The sequence below is a fragment of the Atheta coriaria genome, unplaced genomic scaffold, assembly GCF_025399875.1.
Source record: "Atheta coriaria isolate IRGN ID8LTWV9N9 unplaced genomic scaffold, Caltech_Dcor_3.1 hic_scaffold_7_pilon, whole genome shotgun sequence".
NCBI classification, from domain to species: Eukaryota; Metazoa; Arthropoda; class Insecta; order Coleoptera; family Staphylinidae; genus Dalotia; species Dalotia coriaria.
The window spans coordinates 10,108,004-10,124,120 of record NW_027045449.1 but is presented as its reverse complement, the minus strand read 5'-3'; the positions used below and the strand labels follow the sequence as shown (position 1 = coordinate 10,124,120).

The 16,117-nt window shown below is 35.3% G+C and overlaps 3 long non-coding RNA genes across 3 annotated transcripts; 2 read left to right on the top strand and 1 right to left on the bottom strand.

The window, feature by feature from the left end:
• The first annotated feature begins 351 nt into the window (after nucleotides 1-351).
• LOC135795162 (uncharacterized) lies at nucleotides 352-1,422 on the top strand. The gene is made up of 5 exons (XR_010549037.1): nucleotides 352-720; nucleotides 770-897; nucleotides 947-1,074; nucleotides 1,124-1,251; nucleotides 1,301-1,422. It is a non-coding gene; the product is annotated as an uncharacterized lncRNA (long non-coding RNA).
• Nucleotides 1,423-1,660: 238 nt separating this feature from the next.
• LOC135795163 (uncharacterized) lies at nucleotides 1,661-2,308 on the top strand. Its single transcript, XR_010549038.1, has 3 exons — nucleotides 1,661-1,959; nucleotides 2,009-2,136; nucleotides 2,186-2,308. It is a non-coding gene; the product is annotated as an uncharacterized lncRNA (long non-coding RNA).
• A 3,096-nt stretch (nucleotides 2,309-5,404) lies between these two features.
• Nucleotides 5,405-15,587, bottom strand: LOC135795164 (uncharacterized). Its single transcript, XR_010549039.1, has 4 exons — nucleotides 15,552-15,587; nucleotides 12,716-12,753; nucleotides 8,935-8,981; nucleotides 5,405-5,978 (listed from the first exon to the last, which is right to left on the bottom strand). It is a non-coding gene; the product is annotated as an uncharacterized lncRNA (long non-coding RNA).
• Nucleotides 15,588-16,117: the final 530 nt, after the last annotated feature.

Sequence of the window (16,117 nt, the reverse complement as noted above, 5' to 3'; positions counted from 1 at the left end):
GTAATTAAAAGGCTCTCCACAACGTATAACTAGTTCCCACCCTATGAACCTATAAAATTTTCTTTAAAATCTAATATAAAATTGATATTGATTTCCAAAATTTAAAAGTTTAAATTTAAAAGTTATAATTATTGGCGGCGAAATCTTGTATACCCTGGATAAACAACTTGTCGCATTTAACAAGTGCAATGCAACGCGCAACAGTACCCTGTATTATAAACACGTGTCTTTTAGCATTGGGTTTAGTTCCGTGTTAAAATGTTTGCATCAGGAGGCGCTTATCAGTATTTCGCACTATGTAAATAACAGCGCACACGTTATAAAACTAGTTTGGTTCTGATCGCCGGCAAGTGCGCATTACTCGTATTTTATTTAGTTTTATTCAATATTTTCATTTTTGTCATAATTATATAATAAATAGTGCTAGTGTTGCCCATTGTGATAAGCGTTTGCAAAACTTAAGCTTTTGTCGGAATGGAATTCAAATCAAGGCCCAAATTGAGCCTATACGAGAATTATACCGCAAATTGCATGAAATAAGAACTGTTATCTTTCTCAGTTTCTAAATTATATGTGATTAACTAAAGTATTTAAAATCATAAAGATTTCGAGGTATTAATTTTTATTTGTTTTTGGGAACTTGAATGAAACGGAAGGGCCCTAAATCAATCACTAATTTCAGCAATTGTGGTGGTGTTTGAAAAGTTATGGTGAAAAATGGTTTGTAACTCGCGTTTCCCTGGCTCGATTTTAATTATTTCTGTTTCAGATAAAAGAAGAAGAGCCCTATAATCATTGAAACTTCATTTCAACACTGTGAAGGGTTGGGAAGTGCCCTTACATCCATCTCCAATTTCAGCAATTTTGGTGGTTTTTGAAAAGATTTTGTGGAAAATGGTCTGTATCTCGCGTTTTCCAGGTTCAATTTTAATTCTTTTCGCTTCAGATAAGAGAAAAAGAGCTGTTTAATCAGAAAAACTGTATTTCAACACCGTCAGAGGTCGAGAAGTGCCCTTAAATTGATTTCCAATTTCAGCAATTTTGGTGGTTTTTGAAAAGTTTTTGTGGAAAATGGTCTGTATCTCTCGTTTACCTGCTTCGATTTTAATTCTTTTTGCTTCAGATAAGAGAAGAAGAGATATTTAATCAAAGCAACTGTATTTCAACACCGTCAAGGGTCTAGAAGTGCCCCTAAATTGATCTCCAATTTCAACAATTTTGGTGGTTCTTGAAAAGTTCTTGTAGAAAATGGTATGTATCTCGTGATTTACTGGTTGGATTTTAATTCTTTTTGCTCCAGATAAGAGAAGAAGAGCTGTTTAATCCGAAAAACGGTATTTCAACATCGTCAAGGGTCTAAAAGTGCCCTTAAATCAATTTCCAATTTCGGCAATTTTGGTGGTTTCTCAAAAGTTCTTGTGGAAAATAGTCTGTATCTCGCGTTTCTTTGCTTCGATTTTAATTCTTTTTACTTCAGATAAGAGGAGAAGAACTGTTTAATAAGAGAAACTGTATTTCAATACCGTCAAGGGTCTAGAAGTACCCTTCAATTGATCTCCAATTTCAACAATTTTGGTGGTTTTTGAAAAGTTCTTGTGGAAAATGATCTGTATCTCGCGTTTCTCTGCTTCGATTTTAATTCTTTTTACTTCAGATAAGAGAAGAAGAGCTGTTTAATAAGAGAAACTGTATTTCAATACCGTCAAGGGTCTAGAAGTGCCCTTAAAATGATCTCCAATTTCAACAATTTTGGTGGTTTTTGAAAAGTTCTTGTGGAAAATGGTCTGTATTTTGCGTTTCCTCGGTTTGAATTTAATTATTTTTGCATCAGATACGAAAAGAAGAGCTGTTTAATAAGAGAAACTGTATTTCAACACCGTCAAGGGTCAAGAAGTGCCCTTAAATTGATCTCCAATTTCAGCCATTTTGGTGGTTTTTGAAAAGTTCTTGTGGAAAATGGTCTGTATCTCGCGTTTCCCTAGTTCAATTTTAATGCTTTTTGCTTCAGATAAAAGAAGAAGAGCTGTTTAATCAGTAAAACGGTATTTCAACACCGTCAAGGGTCTAGAAGTACCTTTAAATCAATCTCCAATTTCGGCAATTTTGGTGGTTTCTGAAAAGTTCTTGTGGAAAATGGTCTGTATCTCGCGTTTCCCTGATTCGATTTTAATTCTTTTTGCTTCAGAAAAGAGAAGTAGAGCTGTTTAATCAGAGCAACTGTATTTCAATACCGTCAAGGGTCTAGAAGTGCCCTTAAATTGATCTCCAATTTCAGCAATTTTGGTGGTTTTTGAAAAGTTCTTGTGGAAAATGATCTGTATCTCGCGTTTCTCTGCTTCGATTTTAATTCTTTTTACTTCAGATAAGAGAAGAAGAGCTGTTTAATAAGAGAAACTGTATTTCAATACCGTCAAGGGTCTAGAAGTGCCCTTAAAATGATCTCCAATTTCAACAATTTTGGTGGTTTTTGAAAAGTTCTTGTGGAAAATGGTCTGTATCTCGCGTTTCCCTGATTCGATTTTAATTCTTTTTGCTTCAGAAAAGAGAAGTAGAGCTGTTTAATCAGAGCAACTGTATTTCAATACCGTCAAGGGTCTAGAAGTGCCCTTAAATTGATCTCCAATTTCAGCAATTTTGGTGGTTTTTGAAAAGTTCTTGTGGAAAATGGTCTGTATCTCGCGTTTCCCTGGTTCAATTTTAATGCTTTTTACTTCAGATAAAAGAAGAAGAGCTGTTTAATCAGAAAAACGGTATTTCAACACCGTCAAGGGTCTAGAAGTGCCCTTAAATCAATCTCCAATTTCGGCAATTTTTTGGTTTCTGAAAAGTTCTTGTGGAAAATGGTCTATATTTCGTGTTTCCCTGGTTCGATTTTAATTCTTTTTGCTTCAGAAAAGAGAAGAAGAGCTGTTTAATCAGAGCAACTATATTTCAATGCCGTCAAGGGTCTAGAAGTGCCCTTAAATTGATCTTTAATTTCAGCAATTTTGGTAATTTTTGAAAAGTTATGGTGGAAAATGATCTGTATTTCGGGTTTCCCTTGTTCGATTTTAATTCTTTTTGCTTCAGATAAGAAAATAAGAGCTGTTTAATCATAGAAACTGCATTTAAACACCGTCCAGTGTCTGGAAGTTCCCTTAAATCGATCTCCAATTTCAGCAATTTTGGTGGTTTTTGACAAGTTCTTGTGGAAATTGGTCTGTATCTCGCTTTCACTGCTTCGATTTTAATTATTTTTGCTTCCGATAAAAAAAAGAAGAGCAGTTTAATCATAGAAACTGCATTTCGACACCGTCAAGGGTGCGGAAGTACCCTTTAATCGATCTCCAATTTCATCATGTTTGGTAAAATTTGGGCCTTGTTATTAATAATTTCCATTTTGGCGACGTAGAAATTTTGCCTGGCGCACAAGTAGTACCAAAACTGGCATTTCTGTGCATTCATAGTTTAGATATGTACGCGAGATGCTTGTATGTAAACAGTTTTTTGTTGCGTTCAGCAAACGTATCTCGCAATACTAATAGTGACTTCGTGTTGGTCGCTGTTAGATATGTGCAATTCGCTGCACACTCACTCAGTTCTATTCCGGTCATCGCATGAAACGCGCGTGTTCGTAGCGACTAGTCTTGTTCCTTCACATCATAATTTAGTAAATTGTTTTATATTCGGTAAACAATCGATGACATATATTAGAATCGTGCGTTACCGGGGTTTTGCAAGTGTGATTGCACGCGGTTGTGTTTATCAATCGTGGATTTATTTTTGGTTCATCTGTGCGCGCGTGTTTCCGCCGACTCTTGGATATCTTTTCGCACATGAGAATAGCGTGGATTTATTATTAATTCCAGCAAAATGGACAACTTTGGTGACGGCAAGTTTGTGAGTACACGAATCGAGTTTGCAATATTTATAACTGAAGTGTTGGAGCACTTATTGGATGCACGTATTTTAAGGTAAGTTTTTACTGCTTCCGAATTTGCTACCTGTTAATATTTTTGACGTGATAACGTCTTTAAAATCGTTTTAGTCGGGTGACATGTTCAGAAACTTGTGTCGCGAGTCCTCACGAGGCCGATCGCTATAACGAGAGAGAGACGGACCGATCTCCCGTCTCATCTCGAGCGCTGCCAGTCATTCCGTGAAACTTGTGACGCGGAATCCACACGAGCGGAGGCAGGCATAGCGTTCGAGTGAGTTGACCGATCTTCCGTCTCTCTCACTCTAGCGGCATACAAACGAATGGAGCTTTTCTTGTGCGGTTAAGATTTCGTTGAATGTTTAACAGTGAAACAAAATGTGAAGTGCAAGTGAAGTGTTACAACAATTGCAACAAAAAAACTTATATCACCAATAAGACGTTATCACGTAAACATCTCGATCGTAAACCTACTTTACAAACAACTTAAATTTTTTATTTAAAAAATGTATCTATTATTGAATATTGTCAATAAAACACAATGAAAAATTATAATTTCATTCATATTTCTTTGTGGTATCCTCTTTGTTGTTTTCAGTATACATATCTTAAATCATATTGCTTATAAATCTTATGCGCATGGAGCGAGTGCAACATATCTGAAACTTGTGTTGTTGTTTTTAAAAAGTTGAATAAAGTAGAAACATAAATAGAAGAATCAAATATCAATAATAAAAACACTCGGTGGTCGAGTGGAGACGTGCACCTGCTGGCATGCTAGCAGACACGGATCGAATCTCAGGTATAGAAGGCATTTTTCTCAAATATAAAAATATCAGGTGAAATTTGGGTTGCATATATGAAATGCAACGAAATATAAGAGAAATTGAAATACAAGTGGAGGCAAAATAAGAGAAGTAAGAAAGTAAATGGAGAACGGGAGAACAGAGAAATAGAAGAATGGGAGTAGTAAAGAATAGGAGAAGATAGAAGGAAGAGAACAGAGGAGTAGAGTAGAGAAGAGGAGGAGATAGAAGAAAGAGAACAGGGGAGGATCAGATTTTTAAATTTTTTGGCACGTGTCGTTATAAGACAGTGTACGGTCGACTACGGCCCACTGCTTCGATGCGTCCATTGCTCCCGGCCCAACCTACAGCTACGATGTCTCTGCGCTTCATCCCCGGAATTATCAGGCATATCAACAATTTTTATGGTGGGGATCACCCCAGAGAGAGGAACTCCATATAAGGACAATCCTTATAAGGACTTGTTCAAATATTTCTAAGTTTTAAGTCGCCTCAAGAGAGGTGACACTTAAAAATATTCTTACAAGTTCTGACCTGTAGCTGAAATGAAAGAAGGAGCACACAAACCACAAAGGATACCTTAACAATTTTTATAGAGGGGATCATCCCCTGAGAGAGGGAACTCTCTTAGAGACCTGTTCCTGAAATGATAGAAGGCGAACACACAAATCAAAGCAGTCAATATATCTTACTATTTCTTTATTAACAATACAAGTTTAGATTTTACATGTCAACAAAATACATTCTTAGTTAAGAACACTCTAACCGCGACAAATCATTAAACAAAACCGCCACACATGCCCGTCCCGAATATTTTGCTGATGGCCAAAAGAATACACGTCGATTAATTCAATTAAAACATCAAAACGCGTGGCAATTAGAAAGACACGCTTGCAGACCACGCGGTGTAACGACTGCCGTGTGCGCTGCGCGTTGCAGCAGGTACGTCGCGTTTACGCGTCAGTCGAACAAAAAGTTGTTTATACACAAACTTAGTAGTAGAGAATTTAATTCTACATTTCTAAACACCCTGCTCAAGTTTGTGTGCAACGACTAAAATAATCTACATATTACGAGCACGCGTGAATCAGTATAAAACAAACACTCAATTACACATACCACATACCAGTATTTCACGAGGTGCAACACGCAGGCTAATGTATTTTATTTTAAATCCGGAATCGACCGTCGAAACGAATCAAATTCGCATTCTAATTTACCTCGTGAGTCGGCCATCGGAAATCAAAGGGCGATTGCTAAAACAGAGAAGAGAACGTTAGTTAGTTTATCGTAGTATTATTTAACTTCTATGGCTCACTTAACACATACATTTCTGTAAAGGTTACTTCACACTTTATATGTGTGTAGAACAATAAAATATTGCTTATTTCTATTTCAGTGCAACGGTGATACATTAATAACACTGCACATATGAAAATTGAAATAAATAAATATATAAGTTATTACATTAATTTAATAAAAATAAAAGTAAAATTTTATATACTTATGTTTTATTTACTATACTTCGTGTACTATATGTTAGGTTTAATTGTGTCAACCTGCCAAGGCTTAGTTAACGCATTTGTGGTGTGTAAAGCGCACTTTACACTTTATAAAACAAGTTTAAATGTCAGTAAAGTTATATTTATTTGTATTTTAGTGTTACAGGGTTATAATTGTAACCCTACACCTTTTAAAATAGAAATAAATAATTTTATAAATGATTTCGGGAACTTAATAACAACAAAAATGAAATTTCCAAGGCGTAGTTTACACAAACGTAGTTTGTAAAGGTTACTGTACACTTTATATTGATGTAGGATAGTGAAAAATTATTTATTTTCACTTCTTTCAATATAATTTTCAATATAACTCGCATTACGGAATTTTCTTGCAATAAATTTTAATACAGGTAGATACATAATTAATTATGCATCTACGCTTGTTATACTAAAAGAAACTACAATTCCAAGCGCAACGAGTACCTACTACGGCGCACACACACACACAACTTTCAATATAACTCGCGTTACGGAATTTTCTTGCGTTCAATTTTAATACAGGAATTTACAGAATTAAATTTTGCATCTGAAAAATTCTTCCAAACATACTGTGACACCGCGTTCGCGTGTTATACTAAAAAAACTACAATTCCTAGCGCAACGAGTGTACGGTGCACACACACAACTTTCAACATAACTCGCGTTACGAAATTTTCTAGCTATAAATTTCTTTACTGGGAGATACAAAATAAAATTCTACATCTGGGAAAAGTTCTTCCGAACTTACTGTGACACCGTGTTCGCGTGTTATACTAAAAACTACAATTCCTAGGGCAACGAGTGCTACGGTGCACACACACAACTTTCAGTATAACTCGCGTTACGGAATTTCCTCGCTATAAATTTCTATACTGTAAGATACAGAATATAATTGTACATCTAGGAAAATTCTTCCGAACTTACTGTAACACTGCGTTCGCGTGATATACCAAAAAAAAAACTACAATTCCTAGCGCAACAAGTGCTACGGTGCACACACACAACTTTGAATATAAATCGCGTTACGGAATTTTCCCGCTATAAATTTCTATACTGAGAGATACAGAATTAAATTCTACATCTGAGAAAACTCTTTCGAACTTACTGTGACACCGCGTTCTTGTGTTATACTAAAAAAACTACAATTTCTAGCGCAACGAGTGCTACGGTGCACACACACAACTTTCAGTATAACTCGCGTTACGGAATTTCCTCGCTATAAATTTCTATACTGTAAGATACAGAATAAAATTGTACATATGGGAAAATTCTTCCGAACTTACTGTAACACTGCGTTCGCATGTTTTACCAAAAAACTACAATTCCTAGCGCAACTAGTGCTACGGTGCACACACACAACTTTGAATATAAATCGCGTTGCGGAATTTTCCCGCTATAAATTTCTACACTGAGAGATACAGAATTAAATTCTACATGTGGGAAAATTCTTCCGAACATACTGTGACACCGTATTCGCGTGTTATACTAAAAAACTACAATTCCTACTGCAACGAGTGCTACGGTGCACATACACAACTTTCAATATAACTCGCGTCACGGAATTTTCTCGCTATAAATTTCTATACTGAGAGATACAGAATAAAATTCTACATCTGGAAAAATTCTTCCAAACATACTGTGACACCGCGTTCGCGCGTTATACTAAAAAAACTACAATTCCTAGCGAAAAGAGTGCGACGGCGTACACACACAACTTTCAATATTACTCGCGTTACGGAATTCTCTCGCGATAAATTTCTATACTGAGAGATACAGAATTAAATTCAACATCAGGGAAGATTCTTTCGAACTGACTGTGACACCGCGATCTTGTGTTATACTAAAAAAACTACAATTTCTAGCGCAACGAGTGCTATCGCGCACACACACAACTTTCAATATAACTCGCGTTACGGAATTTTCTCGCTATACATTTCTATAATGAGAGATAAGAATGAAATTCTACATCTGGGAAAATTCTTCCGAACTTACTGTCACACCGCGTTCGCGTGTTATACTAAAAAAACTAAAATTCCTAACGCAACGAGTGCTACGGTGCACACACACAACTTTCAATATAACTCGCGTTATGAAATTTTCCCGCTATAAATTTCTATACTGAGAGATACAGAAATAAATTCTATATCTGGGAAGATTCTTCCGAACATACTGTGACTCCGGGTTCTCGTGTTATATCAAGAAAACCACAATTCCTAACGCAACGAGTGCCACAGCGCACACACACAACTTTCAATATAACTCGCGTTACGCAATTTTCTCGCAAACAATTTGATTACAGGGAGATACAGAATTAAATTCCCCATCTAAGAAAATTATTTCGAACTTACTCTGACACCGCGTTCGCGTGTTATTCGGAAAAAGCAACAATTCCTCACGCAACGAGTACTACGGCGCACATACACACAATAAATTTCAATACAGGGAGATACAGACAAGACCATCGAGAGCCGTCGAGGGCCCCGGGGCAAATCCGCGGGCCGCGGTAATCATTAATTTTTCGTTAATTTTTTTTTGTGTTAGCGATCAACCGGACCCCGGGGAATTTATCCCAGTTGACCCTGCAGGTAGGTAGTACGTGATAAATAGAAAACTTGTTTATAAACAGCAAATGCAAATTTGACCGAAAAATATGATTGAATTATAAACTTACCAGTGTACGAGTACAGCTTATCGGACTGCTAGGTACGAGTGCTGTAACTAAAGAAAACATAAATTAAAAATATATTTCATATAATTGAATTATGTTAAAACATAACAATCAACACAAAATAAACAATCTGTGCTGTTTAGTTAAAAAATGCTTACACGAGCCTGATGGATCTTTCTTAGATGAGAATCAACATGGGAGCAACTATATCTTATTTTAGTAACCGACACCAAACACAACGCCGAGTGAAGAATGTTATCAAATCCTCTATCACGTGACTTGTAATATACATAACAAACGCGATCAAAAACCGGCACTTCCGAACATTAAACAAATTACTATAGTCGCAAAGTATAAATAAATAGCCGATTGATCTTCGAGTATAACACAAATTTAGAATATTGAAGTCCGAATAAACGATATAAGTCTCTCAAAACACGACTGGATTAATCAGCGACCGGCACGAAACTGGCTGCATTCCATCGATAGTGCATGCTGAAACTGCGTAAACAACGACGGGACAGTATATGATAAGAAAGTAAGAGGTGCGCAAAGGCGGCGCGTCAAAGGCACGCGATCTTGTGTGCGAATTTGCAATAGGCACATTACCTGTGATCTAAACTAAACTAGACTTCGCTGCATGCAGCAAGTTGATGCGGCGCTGGGAGACGCGCGCGGGACACATGCGTTGAAAATGTTGTTTACACCGAATCGCAGATAACAGCATTGTATACAAAACTATTCTCGTGCCCACGCTTGTCGATAAATATAAAATTAAGCCGTGGATTTTATGATTTTTAGTGCATCCTAGTGATGAGATTTAGACTATTATAATCAATAAATAATTAATGTTTAATATGAGCCCAAGATGTAATTTTTAAGAAAAATTGCTCTTAACAACAATTTTCAATAATTAATAATTAATTACAAATGATACTTTTTTCGACGATTTTCAAAATTCATATCTCTTAAACTAAAAGAGATAGCTACCAACCAATTGTTGATTATGAAAGATTGTAAAATTCTTTATCAGATAAAAATATAAAATAATTATATTTCCTACAGTAAAAGGGCGAAAAACGCGATTAAAAGTGCTAAAAAGTGACATTTATCAATTTTTGCCCATTTCATTCAATCGCGAATATCTCGTAAACTAAAAGAGATAAAAAGGATCTGATCGCAGGGTCTTAATCTACGCACTTTTCTCTATCAGATAGGACAGTTAAAACGGAAATCTGAAAGATGAAATTTTAAGTCTTAAGAAAAAATTGCCAAGGGGGGGTGCTTGATACTTTTTTTCGACGATTTTCAAAAATTAATATCTCTTAAACTAAAAGAGATAGCTACCAACCAATTGTTGATTATGAAAGACTGGAAAATTTTCTATCAGATAGAAATATAAAATAATAATATTTCCAAGAGTAAAAGGTCGAAAAACGCGACGAAAAGTGCTAAAAAGTGACATTTATCAATTTTTGCTCATTTTATTCAATCGCGAATATCTCGTAAACTAAAAGAGATAAAAAGGATCTGATCGCAGGGTCTTAATCTACGCACTTTTCTCTATCAGATAGGACAGTTAAAACGGAAATCTGAGAGATGAAATTTTAAGTCTTAAGAAAAAATTGCCAAGGGGGGGTGCTTGATACTTTTTTTCGACGATTTTCAAAAATTAATATCTCTTAAACTAAAAGAGATAGCTACCAACCAATTGTTGATTATGAAAGATTGTAAAATTCTTTATCAGATAAAAATATAAAATAATTATATTTCCTACAGTAAAAGGGCGAAAAACGCGATTAAAAGTGCTAAAAAGTGACATTTATCAATTTTTGCCCATTTCATTCAATCGCGAATATCTCGTAAACTAAAAGAGATAAATAGGATCTGATCGCAGGGTCTTAATCTACGCACTTTTCTCTATCTGATAGGATAGTTAAAACGGAAATCTGAGAGATGAAATTTTAAGTCTTAAGAAAAAATTGCCAAGGGGGGGTGCTTGATACTTTTTTTCGACGATTTTCAAAAATTCATATCTCTTAAACTAAAAGAGATAGCTACCAACGAATTGTTGATTATGAAAGACTGGAAAATTCTCTATCAGATAAAAATATAAAATAATTATATTTCCTACAGTAAAAGGTCGAAAAACGCGACTAAAAGTGCTAAAAGTGACATTTATCAATTTTGCCCATTTTATTCAATCGCGAATATCTCGTAAACTAAAAGAGATAAATAGGATCTGATCGCAGGGTCTTAATCTACGCACTTTTCTCTATCAGATAGGACTGTTAAAACGGAAATCTGAGAGATGAAATTTTAATTCTTAAGAAAAATTGCCAAGGGGTGCTTGATACTTTTTTTCGACGATTGTCAAAAATTCATATCTCTTAAACTAAAAGAGATAGATACCAACGAATTGTTGATTATGAAAGACTGGAAAATTCTCTATCAGATAAAAATATAAAATAATTATATTTCCTACAGTAAAAGGTCGAAAAACGCGATTAAAAGTGCTAAAAGTGACATTTATCAATTTTTGCCCATTTTATTCAATCGCGAATATCTCGTAAACTAAAAGAGATAATTAAGATCTGATCGCAGGGTCTTAATCTACGCACTTTTCTCTATCAGATAGGACAGTTAAAACGGAAATCTGAGAGATGAAATTTTAATTCTTAAGAAAAAATTGCCAAGGGGGGGTGCTTGATACTTTTTTTCGACGATTTTCAAAAATTCATATCTCTTAAACTAAAAGAGATAGCTACCAACGAATTGTTGATTATGAAAGACTGGAAAATTCTCTATCAGATAAAAATATAAAATAATTATATTTCCTAGAGTAAAAGGTCGAAAAACGCGACGAAAAGTGCTAAAAAGTGACATTTATCAATTTTTGCTCATTTTATTCAATCGCGAATATCTCGTAAACTAAAGGAGATAAATAGAATCTGATCGCAGCGTCTTAATCTACGCACTTTTCTCTATCAGATAGCACAGTTAAAACGGAAATCTGAGAGATAAAATTTTAAGTCTTAAGAAAAAATTGCCAAGGGGGGGTGCTTGATACTTTTTTTCGACGATTTTCAAAAATTAATATCTCTTAAACTAAAATAGATAGCTACCAACCAATTATTGATTATGAAAGACTGGAAAATTCTCTATCAGATAAAAATATAAAATAATTATATTTCCTAGAGTAAAAGGTCGAAAAGCGCGACTAAAAGTGCTAAAAAGTGACATTTATCAATTTTTGCCCATTTTATTCAATCGCGAATATCTCGTAAACTAAAAGAGATAAATAGGATCTGATCGCAGCGCCTTAATCTACGAACTATTCTCTATCAGATAGGATAGTTAAAACGGAAATCTGAGAGATGAAATTTTAAATCATATTCGTAGGGTGCCCTGAACACGAGTCACTTCTACCGCTGCCCTCGTACGGTGCCCTGAATACGAGTCACTTCTACCGCTACCCTCTTTTAAATTAAAATCGCGCGCGACCAACGGATCAAAGAATATAAAAGATTGGAAAATTCTCTATCAGGTAAAAATTAAAAATAATTTTGTTCCGTGGGGGTATATGCGATCAAAACTAAACTTTTGCGCTTTTGTAAGCGAAGGAAATACTAAACAGTTAATTTTGAGTTGAATCAGCCGAGTACGCGGCTATCTTATATATTTGCAACACGCGATTGAACGCGATAAATCAAAACAATGTAAATACAAACTAATCGAGGACGCAGAAATTAAAACGAAAAATATAATTGAATTATAAACTTACCAATGCAGAACTCATGGGACTCCAAGACACGCCTGATACTGTAAATAAACAAAGAGAACATAAGTTGAAACAAAAACATTTAATACAATTAAGTAATATTATAATCACACAGCAAAGATATACAAACACTCTTCGTTGTTTAGTTAAAAGTTACTTACATCAGCACGATGGGTCATCCTAATGATGAATATCAAATCAACATGGGGGCGATACTCTTAACCGGCATTTATGGACAATAAACGCGCAAACAGTAAATAACATTACTATAGTCGATTGATGATCGAATATAATGCGAATTTGGAAAGTAGATGTTCAGACAAACAGTACGAGTCGCGTAAAATATTGGATCAACTAGATACTGGCACGAAACTGGCTGCAAACTGTGCAAGCAACGACGCGACAGTTTAAGATAAGAAAGCAAGAGATGCGCATAGCCAGTGCGTCGTTGGCTCGCGACCTTGTACGCGAATCGCTTTGACACGTTACCTGCGATCAAAACTAAACTAAGATGTGCCAACATGCTGCGTGAGAGAATCTCATGCGTTGCATTCTCGCGACGAATGCGATAAGAAAGTGTAAGTTGTGGTCAAAACAAACACAATAGCTATAGGAATAAACAATACATGTCTATTTTACAATTTTTATTAATGCTAGTGCCATCTATAAATAGTGCAAACAGTAGTCCCGGAATTTGGATTAAAAAAATTAATAAAAATTTAAAATCCGAATTATGTAATTCAGATTTCTTATACTGACAGATTGTCCGACTTTACACAAATTATTTTAGCAATATTTAATTCGATAGAACAAGACTGATTAAAAATTAAAAGGAACAAATCGCAGATTCTTAATCTTCTAACAATTCTCTGTAAAATAAACTAGTTAAATTGAAAATCTAAGAGAAGAAACAAATCATCATCATGCGGTTCCCTAAATACGAGTCACTTCTACCAATGCCCTGAATGGGAGACACTTTTACCGCCACCCGGCAACAGTACATCGAATGAGATTCAACTATACAATTGCGATTAATTGCAATATAACTAAATAAACAAAAAATCAACGTTCTTGTCATATTTAAGTCAATAAACTTGAATAGTGCATGTCTTTTAAATTATAGACGATAGGGACCAACAGATTGAAGAATATAAAAGATTGGAATATTCTCTATAAGTTAAAATGAAAAATAATTCTATTCTTTGGGGTAAAAGGTCCAAAAACATGACCAAAAGTGCTGAAATGTGCAATTTTCTGATTTTTGTCAAAAGATAAGAAATAAGAATACAATCGCTTCGCTTGAAGTGACAATACGTCATGCAATTTTATGCACAATTATGAATATAACAATCTATAAAACACTATGAAAATATGATAATAGAGAAAAACAAACGACAGAAACATAATCAATCAATGTCGGAGAGGATATTAATTAAATTACCTACTGGTTAGTACTGTAAAACTTCCATCGTAAACGGCATCCGTCGGCAGCCCGCTCACGAACAAATACACAATATTTGCATTTCGCGAACATCTTTTAAGCGATAAATCATTAGCGAGACACTATAGTCAGAAATAATCACTACGAACACCAAAAGTAATACGAGTTACCGAATTAAATCAGAAGAAAGGAAAATCGCGACGACCGCGTGCGAACCAACCGTCGGATACGGCGAAACTAATTTTATTCCTGCAGCGAGAGCAAACGATACACGCGGCGCCATCACACGGTCGCGTATATAGTACAAAACAATACACGAATATCGTACGTGAATCACCTGACAATAAGAGATAAGAACAAACTCTAGTGTGACGTGAGATCGCAAGGCTGTTTAGACACTACCACATACAAGCATTGGACGTGTATCTTCGTCAATATAATATAAATGTTTGTTTACCATTTCTTAAGTGTTCAAATTGCTTTGAAACAATTAAATCTTAATTCGGATAAAATAAAGAGAAACAGTAGAATATGATTGATCAGTTTGAATTTATTTAGTCGCCCCTACAATTACAATTCCTGGACTAAAAGGTTCAAAAAACAATTATATTTTATGAATACTTTTCATAAGTCACTTTTACCGCTACCTTCGTACGGTGCTCTGAACACGAGTCACTTTTACCGCTACCTTCATACAGTGCCCTGAATCGAGTCACATCTACTGCTAGACTTTTAAGGTGCCCTGAATCGAGTCACTTCTACCGCTACTTTCATACGGTGCCCTGAATCGAGTCACTTCTACCGCTAGACTTTTAAAGTGCCCTGAATCGAGTCACTTTTACCGCTAGACTTTTAAGGTGCCCTGAATCGAGTCACTTCTACCGCTACTTTCATACGGTGCCCTGAATCGAGTCACTTCTACCGCTACCCTCGTAGAGTGCATTAACCATCATCATGTGAACCAACAAACTCGACTGAACTGTTGTCGAGCGCAAGCATGGATCTCAGCGACGGCACAAGGCCGATGCAAGCGATGCAATATAGAACGCGATAAGGCAGTTTGAACGCACACATTTTAATAAACACATAGTGAAGATACAAATAATTCCAATATTTTATATATTACTTTTAATCGAATAAAGGGATTCAGAGAAACATGTTTTTAATTAACAACTCTTTCACATTAACATTAACTGAAAATGCGCGAAATATTACGGACGTTTTAGGGTAGTTCTAGTCAACTAAAAGAGTTGAAAACACAGCATTTTAAATAACAACCCTTTCTCTATAATGTGGGAAAAAAACTCAAATTTATCAATTATTTATTTATTTATAATACGCGAAATGTTGATTTTATCTGCGCGAGCCTGCATGAGATTAATTTAATTATTTTCTTACCAATAGCCTTCCATACATCTATGGCAAGTTCTGTAACAAATAATAAATAGTATGTAATACATTTGGCACAACACTACGATACTACATATCCAGTACCGTCCGATGAAAACTTGAATTCAAACATGATTTAAGAGTATATACATTGAATTATATATATTACTTACAGGGTATAATGTCCGCGCGACAGTCTTCGTAATCCATGACATCCAAGAACCGACGGAAGAATAATTTCACGTTTTTTAATATTGCACCCACTATAAATTATTAGAAACACAAAAAGTTTGTTATTATTACATGGCGTTGATTCGTGATCGAATATAACTTGATTTCCCGAATTAATTACTGTCGGAACATGTGCCGACGGCACATCGCCTCATGGACGTAAACAAATAAAGATAACAGACAAAAACAAAACTTGCTGCACCACATCGCACGATCTCACACGCGATACTACCTACAACAACTAGCAGAGATAAGTGCGCCTAGAATTTATTGCAAATATGTGCATTCTAGCGCCACCTTGGCTTCATTTAAAGAATTATTGATAGATTCATTGATATTTTGGT